At 43.0% G+C, this 20,901-nt stretch overlaps 1 protein-coding gene across 1 annotated transcript in view; it reads left to right on the forward strand.

Moving 5' to 3' along the window:
- The first annotated feature begins 18,197 nt into the window (after positions 1-18,197).
- The window catches only part of LOC141265247 (collagen alpha-6(VI) chain-like), a 394,142-nt gene continuing 391,438 nt past the window's right edge, over positions 18,198-20,901 (forward strand). Inside the window, exon 1 of the mRNA XM_073678075.1 lies at positions 18,198-18,285. The gene's annotated coding sequence lies outside the window, so the exon portion shown is untranslated. The remainder of the gene's footprint in view (positions 18,286-20,901) is intronic.

Consider the following 20,901-nt stretch of genomic DNA (forward strand, 5'->3'; position numbering starts at 1 on the left):
CTGGATACTTAAACCTCCTCCACCCAGTAGGAGGTGCCTGAGCAACACTTTCTTACAGTGCGTTCTGTGCAACTGTGAGTTGCCAGGTCCTGTCCTGAATCTTGCTTGTGTCCGCCACACTGGGGGCTGAGTACCCAGGCCCGTACCTGTATCTGTGACTTCTAGTCTATTCCGCCACCCTGGGGGCTGAATGCCCAGGCTCGTTCCTATATCTCGTTCCTGTGTCAGTTCCTGTCTGAACTGTATCCTAGCCTATTACCTGTTTGTCTCTATGTCTGATCATTCCCTTTTCCTGCAGTGTCTGAACCAGTACCTAACTCCTACTTGTTGTCTCTGTACTTCTGTTTGTGAGTTTTGTGTCCACTCGCTACTTAATAGCAACTACCTTGTGTGTATCTGGTTCTGCTTGTCCCATTTCCCTGCCTCTGTATCTACCTCCTGTGTTCTAGCTATCTTCCTGTGTTTCCCTGTCCCTGTCTGTTCCATGTGAACAGAGCCCTGCCTGTCTGTCAGCACCTGCGGCTCTGCTCTGCCCTGTTCCGCTTCACCTCCGCACCTGCGGCTCTGCTCTGCTCTGCCCTGCTCTGCTCCACTTCGCCTCTGCACCTGCAGCTCTGCTCTGCTCTGCTTCCCCTCCACACCTGCGGCTCTGCTCTGCCCTGCTCTGCTTCCCCTCTGCACCTGTGGCTCTGCTCTGCTCTGCTCTGTTTCCCCTCCGCACCTGTGGCTCGGCTCTGCCCTGCTCCACTTCCCCTCCACACCTGTGGCTCTGCTCTGCTCTGCCCTGCTCCGCTTCCCCTCCGCACCTGCAGTTCTGCTCTGCCCTGCTCTGTTTCCCCTCCGCACCTGCGGCTCTGCTCTGTTCTGCCCTGCTCCGCTTCCCCTCCGCACCTGCGGCTCTGCTCTGCTCTGTCCTGCTCCACTTCCCCTCCGCACCTGCGGCTCTGCTCTGCCCTGCTCTGCTTCCCCTCCGAACCTGCGGCTCTGCTCTGCCCTGCTCTGCTTCCCCTCCGCACCTGTGGCTCTGCTCTGCTCTGCCCTGCTCCGCTTCCCCTTCGCACCTGTGGCTCTGCTCTGCCCTGCTCCACTTCCCCTCCGCACCTGCGGCTCTGCTCTGCTCCGCTTCCCCTCCTAACCTGCGACTCTGCTCCGCTACCCCTCCGCACCTGCGGCTCTCCTCTGCCATGCTCCGCTTCCCCTCCGAAGCTGCCGTTCTGCTCTGCTTCACTTCCCCTCCTCACCTGCGGCTCTGCTCTGTCCTCCTCCGCTTCCCCTTCGCACCTGCGATTCTGCTATGCTCTGCTCTGCCCATCTCCTCTTCACCTCCGCACCTGCGGTTCTGCTCTGCTGTCCTGTCTGAACTGTGTCCTAGCCCGTTACCTGTTTGTCTCTATGTCCGATCCTTCCCTTTTCCTGCAATTTCTGAACCAGTACCTAACTCCTACTTGTTGTCTCTGTACTTCTGTTTGTGAGTTTTGTGTCCACTCGCTACTTCATAGCAAGTACCTTGTGTGTATCTGGTTCTGCTTGTCCCGTTTCCCTGTCTCTGTATCTACCTCCTGTGTTCTAGCTATCTTCCTGTGTTTCCCTGTCCCTGTCTGTTCCATGTGAACAGAGCCCTGTCCTGTCTGTCAGCACCTGCGGCTCTGCTCTGCCCTGCTCCGCTTCACCTCCGCACCTGCGGCTCTGCTCTGCTCTGCCTGCTCTGCTCCGCTTCCCCTCCGCACCTGCGGCTCTGCGCTGTCCTCCTCTGTTTCCCCTTCGCACCTGCGATTCTGCTGTGCTCTGCTCTGCCCATCTCCTCTTCACCTCCGCACCTGCGGTTCTGCTCTGCTGTCCTGTCTGAACTGTGTCCTAGCCCGTTACCTGTTTGTCTCTATGTCCGATCCTTCCCTTTTCCTGCAATTTCTGAACCAGTACCTAACTCCTACTTGTTGTCTCTGTACTTCTGTTTGTGAGTTTTGTGTCCACTTGCTACTTCATAGCAAGTACCTTGTGTGTATCTGGTTCTGCATGTCCCGTTTCCCTGTCTCTGTATCTACCTCCTGTATTCTAGATATCTTCCTGTGTTTCCCTGTCCCTGTCTGTTCCATGTGAACAGAGCCCTGTCCTGTCTGTCTGCACCTGCGGCTCTGCTCTGCCCTGCTCCGCTTCACCTCCGCACCTGCGGCTCTGCTCTGCTCTGCCCTGCTCTGCTCTGCTTCCCCTCCGCACCTGCGGCTCTGCTCTGTCCTCCTCCGCTTCCCCTTCACACCTGCGATTCTGCTATGCTCTGCTCTGCCCATCTCCTCTTCACCTCCGCACCTGCGGTTCTGCTCTGCTGTCCTGTCTGAACTGTGTCCTAGCCCGTTACCTGTTTGTCTCTATGTCCGATCCTTCCCTTTTCCTGCAATTTCTGAACCAGTACCTAACTCCTACTCGTTGTCTCTGTACTTCTGTTTGTGAGTTTTGTGTCCACTCGCTACTTCATATCAAGTACCTTGTGTATATCTTGTTCTGCATGTCCCATTTCCCTGTCTCTGTATCTACCTCCTGTGTTCTAGCTATCTTCCTGTGTTTCCCTGTCCCTGTCTGTTCCATGTGAACAGAGCCCTGTCCGGTCTGTCTGGACCTGCGGCTCTGCTCTGCCCTGCTCCGCTTCACCTCCGCACCTGCGGCTCTGCTCTGCTCTGCCCTGCTCTGCTCCGCTTCCCCTCTGCACCTGCGGCTCTGCTCTGGTCCCCTTCCCCTCCGCACCTGTGGCTCTGCTCTGCCCTGCTCTGCTTCCCCTCTGCACCTGTGGCTCTGCTCTGCTCTGCCCTGCTCCTCTTCCCCTCCGCACCTGCGGATCTGCTCTGCCCTGCTCCGTTTCTCCTCCGCACCTGCAGCTCTGCTCTGCCCTGCTCCGCTTCCCCTCCGAAGCTGCCATTCTGCTCTGCTCCACTTCCCCTCCGTACCTGCGGCTCTGCTCTGCTCTGCACTGCTCCGATTCCCCTTCGCACCTGCGATTCTGCTATGCTCTGCTCTGCCCATCTCCTCTTCTCCTCCGCACCTGCGGTTCTGCTCTGCCCTGCTCCGCTTCCCCTCCACACCTGCAGTTCTGCTCTGCCCTGCTCCACTTCCCCTCCGCACCTGCAGCTCTGCTCTGATCTGCCCTGCTCCGCTTCCCCTTCGCACTGCTCCACTTCCCCTCCGCTCCTGTAGCTCTGCTCTGCTCTGCCCTGCTCCGCTTCCCCTCCGCACCTGCGTCTCTGCTCTGCCCTGCTCCGCTTCCCCTCCGCACCTGCGGCTCTGTTCCTGTATCCCAGTCTGTACTGGTCCCTATCCAGCCTGTTTACCTCTCTCCACAGGTGTTCTATGGGATTCAGGTCAGGACTCATTGCTGGCCACCTTAGAAGTCTCCAGTGCTTTCTCTCAAACCATTTTATAGTGTTTTTGGAAGTGTGTTTTGGGTCATTGTCCTGCTGGAAGACCCATGACCTCTGAGGGAGACCCAGCTTTCTGACACTGGGCCCTACATTATGCTGCAAAATTTGTTGGTAGTCTTCAGACTTCATAATGCCATGCACACGGTCAAGCAGTCCAGTGCCAGAGGCAGCAAAGCAACCCCAAAACATCAGGGAACCTCCGCCATGTTTGACTGTAGGGACCGTGTTCTTTTCTTTGAATGCCTCTTTTTTTTTCCTGTACACTCTATGTTTTGGCAAACTCCAGCCTGGCTTTTTTATGTCTCGGGGTAAGAAGTGGGGTCTTCCTGGGTATCCTACCATACAGTCCCTTTTCATTCAGATGCCAACGGATAGTACGGGTTGACACTGTTGTACCCTCCGACTGCAGGGCAGCTTGAACTTGTTTGGATGTTAGTCGAGGTTCTTTTTCCACCATCCGCACAATCTTGCGTTGAAATCTCTCATCAATTTTTCTTTTCCGTCCACATCTAGGGAGGTTAGCCACAGTGCCATGGGCTTTAAAGTTCTTGATGACACTGCGCATGGAAGAAACTGGAACATTCAGGTCTTTGGAGATGGACTTGTAGCCTTGAGATTGCTCATGCTGTCTCACAATTTGGATTCTCAAGTCCTCAGAAAGTTCTTTGGTCTTACTTTCTTTTCTCCATGCTCAATGTGGTACACACAAGGACACAGGACAGAGGTTGAGTCAACTTTAATCCATGTTAACTGGCTGCAAGTGTGATTTAGTTATTGCCAACAACTGTTAGGTGCCACGGGTAATTTACAGGTGCTGTTAATTAGACGAATTAGAGAAGCATCACATGATTTTTCAAAGGGTGCCAATACTTTTGTCCACCCCCTTTTTTAGGTTTGGTGTGGAATTCTATCCAATTTGGCTTTAGGTCAATTCCTTTTGTGTTTTTTTCATTGAAGACAAATTAAATGAAGAGAATAATACCAAAGAATTTGTGATTGCAATCATTTTCAGGAAGAAACTGAGTATTATCTGACAGAATTGCAGGGGTGCCAATACTTTTGGCCAGCACTGTAGCACCCTCAAACCATTCCAGCAAAATCTGAACTCTAATATGGCTATTCTTCCCTTCTGAGCTTTGCACTGTGCCTCAAAAGTAGTTTTTGACCACATATGGGATATCGGTGTACCCAGGAGAAGTTGTAAAACAAATTTTATGGTCCATTTTGCTACTGTTACCCTTGTGAAAATGAAAATTTTGGGACAAAACTAACATTTTTGTGGGAAAAATGTATTATTTAATTTTCATAATTTAATGTTATAAACTTGTGTGAAGCACCTGGGGGTTCAAAGTGCTCACCACACATCTAGATACATTCTTTGAGGGGTCTAGTTTATAAAATGGCATAATTTGTGGGGGGTTTACACTGTTTAGGCACATCAGGAAACCCGACATGGCGTCCACTAACGATTCCAGCCAATTTAGTGTTCAAAAAGTCAAATAGCGCTCCTTCCCTTCCGAGTCCTGCCATGCGTCAAAACAGTAGTTTTACACCACATATTGGATATTGGCGTACTCAGGAGAAATTGCACAGCATATTTTGTGGTGAAATTTCTCCCTTTACCCTTGTCAAAATAAAAAATTTGGGGCTAAAATAACATTTTTGTGGGAAAAATGTGACTTTATATTTTCACGGCTCTACTTTATAAAAGTCAGTGAAGCACCTGGGGGTTCAAGGTACTCACCACACATCTAGATACATTCCTTGAGGGGTCTAGTTTCCAAAATGGGTTCACTTGTGGGTGGTTTCCAGTGGTTTGGCACATTATGAGCTCTCTAAACGCGACATGGCATCTGCTAATATTTCCAGCAATTTTGCATTCAAAAAGTCAAATGGCGCTTCTTCACTTCAGAGCTCTGACATGCAACCAATCAGTAGTTTTCCTCCACATAGGGGAAGTACTTTTCCTCCACATAGGAGGAATAGGGCTAAGCAACAGCACGTGTGAAAAAAACTTGGGTATACTAGATCATAGACTGAACATGAGTCAGCAGTGTGATGCAGCAGCAAAAAAAGGCAAACACAATTCTGGGTTGCATTAACAGAAGCATAGAGTCTAGATCACATGAAGTAATTATCCCCCTCTACTCCTCTTTGGTCAGTCCTCACCTGGAATACTGTGTCCAGTTCTGAGCACCACATTTTAAAAAAGACATTGAAAAGCTGGAGCAAGTTCAGGGGAGAGCTACCAGGATGGTGACCGGTTTGCAAACTATGTCCTCTGAGAAATAGTTAGAGGATTTGGGAATGTTTAACTTGAAAAAAGAGAAGACTGAGAGGAGACTTAAAGAGAACCTGTCAAGTCCTGAGTACTATGTAAACTGCCACCACTGCGTTGTTAGTGATGCAATGTGCATCACTAACACGCTTTTTTTTTATTAAAATAGGCGCTAATATAATGTGTAAAATCCAATTTATACTGTATGTTTATATCATACCTGTTTGTTTAGTCATAAGGGTGTGAGTCCTCGCATTCAGTCAGGGTTGGCGCCACCCACGCATTTGAATTCTGCTCCCAGCTTGCGCTGATGTAAGTATGGGGTGCTTGCGCAGTATGTCATGGCCAGCAAAGCTTGACGAGCTGCTCCCCGCGCATGCGCAGTGAAGCTGTATAGTTCCCAGCTTCACTGGGCATGCACTCTGACGAATTACATATTATAACAAGGATGTTAAACTCAAACACACAGAGGGCCAAAATGAAAAACTTGGACAAAGTCGGGGACCAACGGGTATACAGCATAATGGGCACCATACAGTGACCATTTGACTCTCATACTGACACTGAGGCAAAATACAGAATAATGGGCCCCACATAGTCCTCCATACACAATAATGGGCTCCACATGGTCCTCCATATAGAATAATGGGCCCTACATAGTCCTTCATACAGAATAATGGCCCCACATAGAGGTGGTGGTTCTGATGTCGCGGGCCAAATAAAACCATCCTGCAGGCCAGATTTGGCCCATTGGCCAGAGTTTGACATGTATGTTTTAAAACCATTTAAAAAGAGAAAATAGGGGAATGTGTAGGATGCAAAAAAACAAACCCAGGGCACAAAATTCCATCCACATATACCTGGAGACCTGAGAATCAAACCACCACATTGGTTGTAAATATAAGATGGATAGGTATACACACATATAATATAAATAACATTTAAATAATGGATGGTAGTGTGATGCATAGAGTAGTGGTAGATGTAGATGTTGAGTAGTAGATAGTAGTGTGATGCATAGATAGGCATACAATGCATATATAAAAACACAAGAAAATAAACAGGGTGTGTGAAAATAATGCTCCAATGTGTGTCAGTATGAGACTCTCACAAATGTAGAACTAAGCCAGTGCAAACAAATGTGCAGACCAAGGTGCAAAATCAACCAACAACCACACATAACCATAATATGTTTAATACACCTGTAAAAAATGCAGGAGAATAGTTACCATATGAATGTGCTCCAGGGAAACCAAGGGGGAATTTGACTCTCATGTTGACACTGAGGCCAAATAGGTTATTGTTGTCTATCTCTAGAACTCTCTGCTGTATAAAAAGCATCTCTATCTCTATAGCATTCTCTGCTGTTTAAAAACGCATGCAAAAAACACAAGCAAACAATGCTATTAAAAAGCGGCACATAAACAGCAAATCCGCAATCATTTAAGACCTGCAAAAACGCTGAAAGGATTGACATGCTGCAGATTTGAATCTGTCTCAAATCTGCAAGTCACAAATAAGAAAAGTGTGAATGACATTTCTGGATTCTCATTCATTTTGCTGGCATCAGGATTCTCTTCAGGTTTTGAGACAAATCTGAGCAGCAAAAATGCTGCAAATCCATGGCAAAAACATGACGTGTGCACGCAGCCTTATTGTGCTGCAAAGTGCACTCCTTTGTTATCAAGTAGGAATTCCGGCCAGGGACTTTACTTGTCTTTCATAGGCCACTGTGCCAAACATAAGGCAGTGAGGAGACTGATTATATTATGCAGCAGAGGAACAGGAGCTTGTGTTACCTTGATAACAGCCATTCAGGGGTCATGAGCTACTAAATTTGTTAGTAGGGACAATTCTGGTATCAACGATGTCGTTCCCCTCTAACTTATATTAGAATAAATGCTGACAAAGAAGCAACAAGTGTTCGAGGAAGAATAGCAAATTACAAATTTATCCTGTTGGTCTGGTTTGTTGGGTGTATTGCCTGTTCACAAGCCGTAATATGTGGGCTTGTCCCTCATTCTTGAGTCTGTCTTTGGGAATTGATGGCGAAGAAAGTTTAACATTTAGGTATTTTATCACTGTTTTGCCACAGCTTAAACTATAAGCCATTGGTTCCCTGATTACTTATTTACCATCTTTACCATTTTTGGTAAAGATTATGATTTTAGGGCATTGACTGTTGGGAATTTCCCCAGTAGGCCCTTGTGCAGATTTCGGCTCCTGCATACCACTGGGCACAAAAAGCTAAAAAAAAATCCCCAAAAAACAAAGAGCTTTTATGATTACTACTATATTCTTTACCATCATACTCTTTTTTTTTTTTGTGAAAGTCAGTTTTTGTGTTTCAACTGGTGTGAATTCCTGCGACAGGTCCTTGTTGTCACGGGTGTGTTAGAAGTGACAGACAGTCGCCCTGCAGTTGGTTGAAGGAGATCTCTACGTTTGGCATTACAGACATCTTCCTAGAGGCTGTCTCTAGGACCCAGCGGCTACCTCCCTCTGGCTAATTAACTCCCTGGCCTGGGTGTATAAATACATGGTGTGTTCTAGAAGGAGGTGTCGGCAATATTCATTACTACCTGTGAAGGCTTTAGCAAGAGCTGTACTTTGTCCTCTCTTGAGCTTGAGGGCGAGTGCGCATTTGTCTGAAGTCGTCTAAGGCTAAGCTATTTCCCCCTGTTTGTCCTTCCTTGTTGTCTATAGTGTTTAGTGGAGATCGACTAGTGCTCATCTTCTAATTTCCCTAGCCTTAGCCATACGCCAGGGAAAGATAGGGCGAGGTACACGTGCGGCGATTGGTGAAGAGCCAACACTGGGACATTAGGGAATACAGGGTGACGCTAGATCAACTTAGGAGGTCTCCACTTCCCCCCTTTCCCTAGAGTCTGGGCTCACTTTCCCTCTTCCCTTTGTGTTGCACTAAGTCTTTCCCACACCTTGTGTGACACCTGTTCAAGATTTGGAACATAAAGACTGTTGTAGTGTTATTTTTCATCACTATCTCACGTGGTCAGAGAGGGTAATCAAACCAGGAATGGAAACCTAATTCTATGTTAGTCACATTCTGCTAAACCATGGTAGCAATAGAAAGCAATGTACAAAGCTGATAGCCCAGACAGTGATACCAGAATCGATGGTCACCACAAAGGCACCTGTCTGCCTTGTGTTCAATCTGTATAACATGCATGATTCAACCAGGTTTGGGCTGGTCTACAGACCTAGTCAATTGAATTCCACTTACAGATGTCTGCACAGGAAATTTAATTTTCCTGGATTTAGGCTGTGTGACCACGATGCGTTTTTTAAGCATTTCCGCAGTGGCAAAAACGCTGCAGAAACGCTTAAAAAACGCATGGTAGAATGCCTGCCATGTCCCCCAATGATCATCCGCATGTGCTGTGCACATGCTGCGGAAGTTTTCGCTGCGGATTATCATTGCGGAAAAAAAATGCAGCACTACCAATTATTTTGTGGAAGTGCTGCATTTTCGCCGCCATTGACTTGCATTAGAACGCGCCGATTCTGCAAGACTGCATCTGTACTTGCGTAATTGGCGCGTTCTAATGTGAGAATGGTACCCGGGTGTGGAGGAGAGGAGAGTCTCATCCACACCCAGGTACCATTAAAAAGCTGTAAAAAAAGAATAAAATAAAAAATAAATATATACTTACAGTACCTTCTGGCGGCCCGCGCTGCGCTCCTCCTTGCTTCCCGGCACTTGGCGATGGAATGAAGGACCTGCGCTGACGTCAGAGTCATGTGACGGGTCACGCGACGCTGACGTCGGCAGGTCCTTCACTCTACTGCTGCCGGCAGCCGGGACGGTGAAGCAAGACAGCACGGGCCATCGGAGGGTAAGTATATATTTATTTTTTTATTTTTTGACATTCTGTCGGTCACACTATATAAATCCATGCCGGTTGCATGGATTTATATACTGTGACCAAGTTGTCAAGCACTTTCCAAGTGATGCTAAAATCGCTTGGAAAGCGCTTGTCAACCCGCATTCGGAAATGCAAGTGAAAAACGCTTCACTTCCACATGTCCCTGGCAGGAAAACGCATGTACAATCCGAATGCGTTTTTTCTGCCAGGGATATGCAGAAACGCTCAGGAAAAAATCCTGAGCATTTCTGCATCGTGGGCACATAGTCTTACAGACAGCAACAGAAAGATATGATCCCAAAAAAAGGATAATTTTTGGACCATTTTTTAACTTTTAAAAGTCTGCCAGTGTACTATATCATTAAACAGGCTGTTTGTTACTACTGAAAGCTTGGTCACCCGCAGCCATATAAATTGGGGACAATTACTTTGTCATTGCTAAGGCTGTGTTTGTGTTAAAGAGCTTGAAAGGAGTTGGATACAGCCTAGTAGAGCTTAAGAGTGTCACACACATCTTTTAGGGCTATGGAAAGATTTTGAGGTCTTTTTATTTGCTGTTGATCAAATTTTCTGCAAAAAAATGCCAAAGTTGGAGAATTTGAACTTCAAAAGAATTGCTTGTATCCACTCAATTGTATCAAAGAAACAGGATTTTGTCTTTTCATAGAGGCTCTCTTCTTTATTTGTTGCTCCAGTTCATGTGCAAGTATTATAGTTTGAATATAGATTGCCTGTTTGAGACTCAAGCAGGATGTATCAAATTGATCAAAATGTTTTTCTTGCTTTTTTTCTCTGGGGATCTTATGAGAATTTTCTTAAGTTGTATTAAAAAAAATATAATTTTAACTTTTCACAAATACACTGTACATTGAATTTTTCAGATTATTTGGTTTACAGTTATTTTGCTAAAAATTGAGTTTAAAGAATTGTTCCAACTTGAAATAATAATATTCCACAGCAATCACCAAGGTGGGTCCATGCTTTTAACCACTAATGTTAGGCTGTTATTCATACGGGGAAACTACATGAATCTGCATTTCATTGCAAGGAAATGTATATAAGGTTGTACTGTGTCTTACAAAAGACAGCCATACATTTCAGTGCGCATCTTCTCTGTCTGCAAAAAAATCACGGTGACAAGTCCGCTTTTGAACCAAGTCACAGATCAAAACTACCCATACAAGTCTATGGATCCATGAAAATCACAGACAGCATCAGTGTACAATTCATGTGTTGTCTGTGATTAATACTGCAATGAGCAGGAAAAGCTTTTAAAGAAGTTGTCCAGTACTTTTTACAATGCCCCCAATTTATTTACCCTGTTCACATAAGGGATTTTGAAAGTACCTTTCATTGTCCTTTTGGCTGTGAGCGGCGCTATCTCTGGCTGCTCACGGGCATCACGTGACCCCCGGCTGCAGCCGACTCTGACATCCACTGATGCACTGATGTCACGTCAAATTCCGGCTGCAGCCGGGCATGACTCAGTGCTGCGCTCCCCGGTGAGTGATGGGCTGTGGGCGGGGTTACCTCGCGCGTCACACCCAGCAAAGATCGCGTGCTTTCCTCTCCTCATTCTTTGGGATTGGGGTGTGGTGTATCCCGCCCACAGCCTAGCATCCTCATCGGGGACCGCGTCACTGATGTCACGTCTCACTTGAAATGACATCAGTAGAAGGAAGAGCCGGCTGCAGCCGGGGGTCACGTGATGCCTGTGAGCGGCCAGCGATAGCGCCTCTCACAGGCCAGAAGGACAACAAAAGGTATTTACAAAAACCCTTATCTGAAAAGGGTAAATACATTGGGTGTCATTTGGGCCATTGTAAAAAGTACTGGACAACTCCTTTAAATTGATTTTGTTGTTTTCATATGTGAAAATCACTGATGAAACACAGATAGTAAAAACTAAAACTCCTACATGAAAAAACATGGATATCTGATGAGGCCTTCTCAGTGAGACTTTCTCTGCCCTAGAAATGAATTTAATTTGGTATCTGGACACTAAACATTTCAATTATAAGGCCTCCTTCACATGGTAGTTTATTGGTTAGTATTTTGCACCGGTATTTGTAAGGCAAAACTTGGAGCCTTAACACTCCTGGCTTTGGCTTCCAAATTTGGTTCCATCCATTTAGTCGTGACCGACCACTGGATACTTTGTAGGCTGTGCTTCCCCGTTTTCCACGGCTTCTTTCAATTGCTTGATGTTCACTCCCATGTGACTCCTAGTGCTATCCAGCCAACAGGGTTTTTGATCTCCTGTTTCCTTTTTCCAGTGACAATTCTGAGTACATAGTTTATAAGGCCGAAAAAAGACAAGCGTCCATCCAGTTCAGCCTATTTCTTGTGCAATGCAGCTATTCCGCTATTCCTATACCATGCGGTATAGGCCAATTTACATCATTGAGGAAAAATTCACTTCCCGACACCAATCTGGCAGTCAGATTAAATCCCTGGATTAATTAACTAAGCATAAGATGTAATTTTATTGTTCTCAAGAAAGGCGTCCAGGCCTCTCTTGAACTCTTTAAGTGAGTTGGACATCACCACTTCCTCTCCCAGAGAGTTCCAGAGTCTCACGGCTCTGACCGTAAAGAATCTCCTTCTATGCTGGTGCAGGAACCTCCTTTCCTCCAGACGCATAGTGTGCCCCCTCGTCTTTGTCACCATCCTTGGTATAAACAGGTCATGGGAGAGATCTCTGTACTGCCCCCTGATGTATTTATACATGTTTATGAGGTCTCCCCTAAGCCTTCTCTTTTCCAACGTAAATAGGCCTAATTTTGACAACCTCTCTGGGTATTCTAGTCCCTCCATTCCCTTTATTACCTTAGTCGCCCTCCTTTGTACCCTCTCTAGCTCCAATATGTCTTTCCTGAGCACCGGAGCCCAGAACTGTGCACAATATTCTAAGTGCGGCCTTACCAGCGCTTTATACAGAGGAAGAACAATGTTCTCATCATATGCCCCTATTCCTCTTCTGATGCATGCCATGACTCTATTTGCCTTCGCAGCTGCTGCCTGACACTGGGCACTCCAATTTAATTTGCTATTAACCAAGACGCCCAGGTCCTTCTCCATGTCAGATTTCCCCAACGGTTTCCCATTTAATATGTATGGGTGACTGCTGTTTTTCTTTCCCATGTGCATGACCTTACATTTATCGGCATTGAACCCCATTTGCCATTTTTTGGCCCAACTCCCCAATTTATCTAAATCCTCCTGTAGCTGTGCCCTATCCTCATCTGTATTAACTACTTTACAAAGTTTAGTATCATCTGCAAATATTGCTATTTTACTATGCAACCCTTCCACTAGATCATTAATAAATATATTAAATAATATAGGGCCCAAGACAGACCCTTGAGGCACCCCGCTAGTAACCCTGATACCCCCTGAGCTTACTCCATTGATAACCACCCTCTGCTTTCTATCACTCAGCCAGCTATTTACCCACTTGCACACATTATCCCCCAGACCAAGCATTCTCATTTTATATACCAACCTTTTGTGTGGCACGGTATCAAACGCTTTGGAGAAGTCAAGGTATACAACATCCACTTACCCTCCCCGGTCCAGCTGTGAGCTCACCTCCTCGTAGAAGGCGATCAGGTTTGTTTGGCAGGAGCGATCCCTCATGAATCCATGTTGATATGGAGTTAGACAGTTATTATCATTAAGATATTCTACAATAGCATCTCTAAGAAATCCTTCAAACAATTTACCCACAACAGACGTTAAGCTGACTGGTCTATAGTTCCCAGGGTCACTTTTAGACCCCTTTTTGAATATTGGTACCACATTTGCTTGGCGCCAGTCTAGTGGGACAGTCCCTGTCCATAAAGAGTGCTTGAATATAAGATACAGCGGTCTGTCTATCACATTACTTAATTCTCTTAGTACCCGGGGGTGTATGTCATCTGGGCCTGGTGACTTGTCTATTTTGATATTATTTAGGCGTTTCTGAACTTCCTCCTGGGTTAGGTGTGTGATATTTAGCGGAGGGTTTACTTTATCACTCTGCATTTCCTCTGATAAATTGTTTTCTTTTGTGAAAACAGTGGAGAAGAAGCTATTGAGTAGGTTTGCTTTACCCTCATCGCCCTCTATGATTTTACCCAGGTTATTTTTCAATGGGCCAATGCCATCAGTTTTAATCCTTTTACTGTTTATATAGTTAAAGAACAGTTTGGGATTCGTTTTACTTTCCTTGGCAATTAGTCTCTATGTCTGTGGAAACAGTTCTGTGGAAACTGTTTGGGTAAGAATACAAGGAGAGAACAACGGAAAGGACACCATTGTAGGCATTTACTACAGGCCACCTGGGCAAGCTGAAGATATGGATGAACTCTTTATGTATCAAATGACCAAGTTCTCCAAAAAATATGACGTAGTGGTCATGGGAGATTTCAACTATCCAGACATTTGTTGGGAATCTCTCTCAAGTAAAACTAACAGGTCAAGCAAATTCTTATCCTCTCTTGCTGACAACTTTATCTTCCAAAAGGTAGGGGAGAAAACAAGGGGATCTGCTACTTTGGATCTAATTCTTATAAACAGGGAGGAAATGGTTGAGGAGGTAAAGGTGGCTGGGACCCTAGGAGGCAGCGATCATGCTATTATAGAATTTTGGATAACTAGAGGAGGAAGACATGTGAAGACTCAAACTTCAAGGTTAGATTTTAGAAAGGCAGATTTTAAGAGACTCAGAAAGAGAATAGGAGGGATCCAATGGCTGGATGTCCTTAAGGACAAAAATGTCCAGAAAGGATGGGAAATTTTTAAAAATGAGATTCTCACAGCACAATCGTTAACAATCCCGAAAAGTAGGAAGAATGGGAAGCATTTAAGGAAACCAGGATGGATGAACACAGAACTTAAACACATGCTAAAAAGAAAGAAAGAAATGTTTATTAAATGGAAAGAGGGAGGCATATCTAAAGAAGATTATAATGCAGTCTGCAGATCCTGCAGGGCACGTATCAGGTTAGCTAAAGCTGACAATGAATTAAGGCTTGCAAGAGATGTCAAAAGCAATAAAAAAGGATTTTGGGGGTATGTCAAAAGTAAAAGAAAAGTCAAAGATGCTATAGGATTTTTACAGGATGAAAATGGAGAAATGGTAAGAGAGGATGTTGAGAAGGCCGAACTTTTTAATTCCTATTTTGCATCTGTTTTCTCTCAGAAAGAAAATGTAACATCAACTGATCTTCACTGTCCTTTTAAAGGAATAGAGGAATCCAAGTTATCAGTAAACAGAAAGATTGTGAGGGAATATTTAGCTAACATAAATGAGTTCAAGTCTCCAGGTCCAGATGAATTACACCCCAGAGTACTGAAGGAGATTGTAGAAGAAATTTTAGAACCACTCTCCATAATCTTTGAAAATTCTTGGAGAACAGGAGAAGTCCCAGAAGACTGGAGAAGAGCAAATGTTGTTCCTATCTTCAAAAAGGGGAAGAAGGTGGACCCAGGGAACTATAGGCCGGTGAGTCTGACTTCTATACCAGGAAAGATCTTTGAACAAATTATTAAACAACATGTATGTAAGTACATGGATAAGAATGAAGTGATTAACCAGAGTCAGCATGGGTTTGTAACCAACAAGTCATGTCAGACTAACTTAATTTCCTTCTATGACAGAATCACTGACTGGGTGGATCAGGGAAATGCTGTAGATATAGTATATCTTGACTTCAGCAAAGCATTTGACAAAGTATCTCACATCATCCTTATTGAAAAAATGACCAAGTATGCAATGGACCAGGCAACTGTTAGGTGGATTCATAACTGGCTTAGTGATCGGACTCAAAGGGTGGTTGTAAATGGCTTCACATCCAGCTGGATGAATGTCTCAAGTGGGGTACCACAGGGCTCCGTCCTGGGACCTGTATTGTTCAACATCTTTATCAATGATTTAGATGAAGGAATTGAGGGTAAACTGATTAAATTTGCTGATGACACAAAGCTAGGAGGGATAGCTAATACTAGAGAAGAGAGAGAGAGGATTCAAAAAGACCTAAATAAACTGGAGCAGTGGGCAGCAACCAACAGAATGGTTTTTAACAGGGAAAAATGCAAAGTACTACATCTGGGCAATAAAAATGAAAAAAGCATATACAGAATGGGAGGAATAGAGCTAAGCAACAGTACATGTGAAAAAGACTTAGGTATACTAATAGATCATAGACTGAACATGAGTCAACAGTGTGATGCAGCAGCAAAAAAGGCAAATACAATTCTGGGATGTATTAACAGAAGCATACAGTCTAGATCACGTGAAGTCATTATCGGTCTTTACTCCTCTTTGGTCAGACCTCATCTGGAATACTGTGTACAGTTTTGGGCACCACATTTTAAAAAAGACATAGACAAACTGGAGCAAGTTCAGCGAAGAGCGACCAGAATGGTGACTGGTCTGCAAACCATGTCCTATGAGGAACGGTTGCAGGATTTGGGAATGTTTAGCTTGCAAAAAAGAAGACTGAGAGGAGACTTAATAGCTGTCTACAAATATGTCAAGGGCTGTCACATTGTAGAAGGATCATCTTTATTCTCATTTGCACAAGGAAAGACTAGAAGCAATGGGATGAAACTAAATGGGAGGAGACACAGATTAGATATTAGAAAAAACTTTTTGACAGTTAGGGTGATTAATGAGTGGAACAGGCTGCCACGAGAGGTGGTGAGTTCCACTTCAATGGACGTCTTCAAACAGAGGCTGGACAGACATCTGTCTGAGATGATTTAGTGAATCCTGCTTTGAGCAGGGGGTTGGACCAGATGACCCAGGAGGTCCCTTCCAACTCTACCATTCTATGATTCTATGATTCTATGATTCTCCTCTTTTGCTATTCTTATTTGTTTCTTACAGATTTAGTTTTTTTCCCTATAAGATATTAGCGCTTCCTCGCTGCCTTCTTGTTTAAGTTTACCGAAAGCCCTTTTTTTGTTTTTCATTGCCCTCTTGACTTCCTTATTTAGCCACATTGGCTTCCTCCTATTCCTAGCCCTTTTATTCCCATAAGGTATGTACCTTCTACAGTGACTATGTAGGACTGTTTTGAAAATTTCCCATTTTCTATCCGTGCTCCTATTACTAAAGATACTATCCCAGTCTATAAGGTGAAGGGCATCTCTTAGCTGATCAAACTTTGCCCTCCTGAAGTTCAGTGTTTTTGTGACTCCCTTGCTGGGCACCCTACTGAAGCACATGTGGAATTGTATAATGTTGTGGTCACTATTTCCCAGGTGCCCCCCGACCTGCACCTCAGTTATTCTGTCTGGCCTGTTAGTTAATATTAAGTCTAAAAGGGCCGTCCCTCTAGTTGGTTCCTGCACAAGTTGTGACAAATAATTGTCTTTGATAATTGACAGAAACCTGTTTCCTTTCTGAGATCTACAGCTTTCGGTTTCCCAGTCTATATCGGGGTAGTTGAAGTCCCCCATAATAATCACCTCGTTATTTTTTGCTACTTCGTCTATTTGTCTCATTAATAGACTTTCCGTGGCTTCTGCTATATTTGGTGGTTTATAACAGACTCCTATGATAATTTTATTATTGTTTTTTGCCCCATGTATCTCCACCCATAAGGACTCGACCTCCTCATTTCCCTCCCATACATCCTCCCGTATTGTAGGCTTTAGACACGTCTTTACATATAGACAGACTCCACCCCCTTTCCGACTTCTTCGATCCCTTCTAAACAGACTGTAACCCTGTAAGTTAACTGCCCAGCCATAGCTTTCATCTAACCATGTCTCGGTTATTCCCACTATGTCATAGTTACCTGTAGATATTTCTGCTTCCAGTTCATCCATCTTGTTTGTCAGGCTCCTGGCATTTGCTAGCACGCAGTTTACACGATTTTGTTTTTTTCCAATCTTCTCCCTGTGGATTGTATTAGAAATTTTCTTACCTCCTCTCCAAGTATCCTGTCTTGGACCTTCTTTGTCGCACTTCATATCTTTCATTAGTATGTTCTCTGGTTGCATGTTCGTGTCCGGCGTTTTTCTTCCCATCCCCTCTTCTTCTAGTTTAAAGTAGTATATCCTTTTCTAGTGAATTTGTCCTCATCTCAAGTACACAAATGGTCAGTTTGTCAGGTGATCTTTCCTTCCAAGGACTACTCTGAGTTTGTATGACTAAGGACATTTTTGTTGATGATCCTAACTGTCCACAGAATGCTTAGACATCTTCTCTAGCATCACATCTCAAGGAATCAACTTTTTTTGGCTTACAATTTCACATTTCAAATACTAATGAAAATTACTGACTAAATTACTTCAAATTACAAACTAATATGCAGCAAATTACTGACTACAATGTAAAGGTGTCTTAAGGTTTGTTAGATACTTTATGCAAAGCTATGACATTCATCAGAAATAAGTGCTTTTTTAGACTAAAAATAGGTCACATTGGTGGCCAACAGTATTTTGCATAAAAAAATGTTTTTGGTTTGAGATAAAATACACAACATTTTTCTTTTTTATGTAAAGTTTATTACGTATTCATCTCTTAAAGCTCTAAAGAATTATTTAAAATTCCAAAGAATCGCATCTGTTCCAGTGTATTTGAAAGGGGAGTTACATTTATATTCAGGGGGGTGGGCTTTACATTCATTTAAATCAAATACTTCACCATCTAGTGTAACACTTGCAAGAACAGTCAGAACTCTGATATTTCAATGAAAAGGAATTTCTTCATGTACTTGTAAGTAAAACAAGTCTGCTGACAGATGCAGTTTGCTTTTCATTCTTGTTCTTTTGTGATTGTCTAGAGAGCCCAAATACAGAATAGATAATGTCCAGATCATTGTGCTAAATGCTAGTTATTCAACAGAAGATTATCATTTTGCTTAGACATTTTTTGCTGTTATTTATAAAGTGCAAAGTTCCTCTTTTCTTACTTTATATATAATTTTTTATATATATGTTTGTTAATGTAATGTGCATTGTTAAAAATATCTTTATATAGGTTGTGAATAATACATATACGTATACATATATATATTGAAATTGGGCAATTACTGATTATATTATGTTCATACCATTCAGCAACATTTTCATCGACATGCACACAAAATGTCATTAAATGATATACAGTACAATAAATTATTAATCATATGATTGTGTATATGCAAAATAACTGAATATAATGCTAGGAATTTTTTGCTTTTTATTTAATTGACTATTATGACGTTTATAATAAGAAGTTATAACTGATGACTGCTGAGACATTTGCCTTAGTTAATAATATGTAAGATTAATAGGCAGAAGTTATTTTGTTTTACAAATGAGTTTGATGTTATTTTTTTGTTTATCAACCAGCAATGAAAATGTATCATATTAGGTGAAAACTGCAGGGCTTACGAGAGATCATTCATAGCTCTATATTTATATATTATATATATGCACTTATTTATTATATTATAGTTATGTTAATAAATCTGTCTTTATGTTATATTGTACTGTAGCTCATAGTTTTGTGATGTTAAGAACAAAAATAAATGTAATCAAATAAAAATTAATATAAAAATAAAAGTATGATTTAAAGGGAACTGATTATGTCCCCAAACACTATTAACCTGCAGATATGTGGTCAATCTAAAGGTTAATAGCGTTATAAAGCTATGCTGCCACCGCACTGAAAACCAGCTACCGGCAGGAAATAAACGGTATTCCTCCCGTCAGCCTATGTCTTTTAGTCATAGATGTACCGCGCAACATCATTTATTGCTCAGTATACAGTGAGCAGAGGCTGTAAGCACGTCACGACTATTGACTGGTAATATACATACAATATACTCGCAATATCCAATACATATGTTCACCTAGAAATTCTGTTTCTTTTGTTAATGCCATCTCCCAAAAAGTGTAATAAAAAATGATCAAAAAGTCATATGAACTTGAAAATGGTACCACTTAAAAGTACAACTTGTCATGTAGAAAATAAGTCCGCACACAGCTCCATTGATGAAAAATTCTAAAACGTATGGCTCTTGAAATTTGATGACACAAAAAACAATTCACTTTTTTGTGTTTTATTGTACAAAAGTTAGAAAACATAAATTAAAATTTATGTAAATTGGAACAGCTATAATCATACTGATCGACTGATCATACTGATTCACGTACCTTAACACTTTATTTTCAAGGGACATGATTAGCGGAAAATTTAAAGCATCAAAAAACAATGGTAGAATTGCTGTTTTCTTTTACTTTCTCCCCATTAAGAGTTAATAAAAGTTACGTAAAAAGTAATCTATAACCCAAATGATTCCACTTACAAATACAACTCATCCTGCAAAAAACAAGCCATCATAAAGTTATGTTGAAAAAAAATGAAAAAGTTGTGTCTCCTGGAATACGACCTTGAAAAAAAAAATTATATCTGCAAGGCCCAAAATAGGCCTGCATGGGGCATTATAAGGGGGGAACAGCCTGCATAGGGCATTAGGTGAGGGGAACAGCCTGCATGGAGCATTAATCATAGAATCATAGAATCATAGAATGGTAGAGTTGGAAGGGACCTCCTGGGTCATCTGGTCCAACCCCCTGCTCAAAGCAGGATTCACTAGATCATCTCAGACAGATGTCTGTCCAGCCTCTGTTTGAAGACGTCCATTGAAGGGGAACTCGCCACCTCTCGTGGCAGCCTGTTCCACTCATTAATCACCCTAACTGTCAAAAAGTTTTTTCTAATATCTAATCTGTGTCTCCTCCCATTTAGTTTCATCCCATTGCTTCTAGTCTTTCCTTGTGCAAATGAGAATAAAGATGATCCTTCTACAATGTGACAGCCCTTGACATATTTGTAGACAGCTATTAAGTCTCCTCTCAGTCTTCTTTTTTGCAAGCTAAACATTCCCAAATCCTGCAACCGTTCCTCATAGGACATGGTTTGCAGACCAGTCACCATTCTGGTCGCTCTTCTCTGAACTTGCTCCAGTTTGTCTATGTCTTTTTTAAAATGTGGTGCCCAAAACTGTACACAGTATTCCAGATGAGGTCTGACCAAAGAGGAGTAAAGACCGATAATGACTTCACGTGATCTAGACTGTATGCTTCTGTTAATACATCCCAGAATTGTATTTGCCTTTTTTGCTGCTGCATCACACTGTTGACTCATGTTCAGTCTATGATCTATTAGTATACCTAAGTCTTTTTCACATGTACTGTTGCTTAGCTCTATTCCTCCCATTCTGTATATGCTTTTTTCATTTTTATTGCCCAGATGTAGTACTTTGCATTTTTCCCTGTTAAAAACCATTCTGTTGGTTGCTGCCCACTGCTCCAGTTTATTTAGGTCTTTTTGAATCCTCTCTCT

The sequence above is a fragment of the Phyllobates terribilis genome, unplaced genomic scaffold (assembly GCF_046119375.1).
Source record: "Phyllobates terribilis strain yellow unplaced genomic scaffold, ASM4611937v1 Scaffold_4__5_contigs__length_816908805, whole genome shotgun sequence".
NCBI lineage: Eukaryota > Metazoa > Chordata > Amphibia > Anura > Dendrobatidae > Phyllobates > Phyllobates terribilis.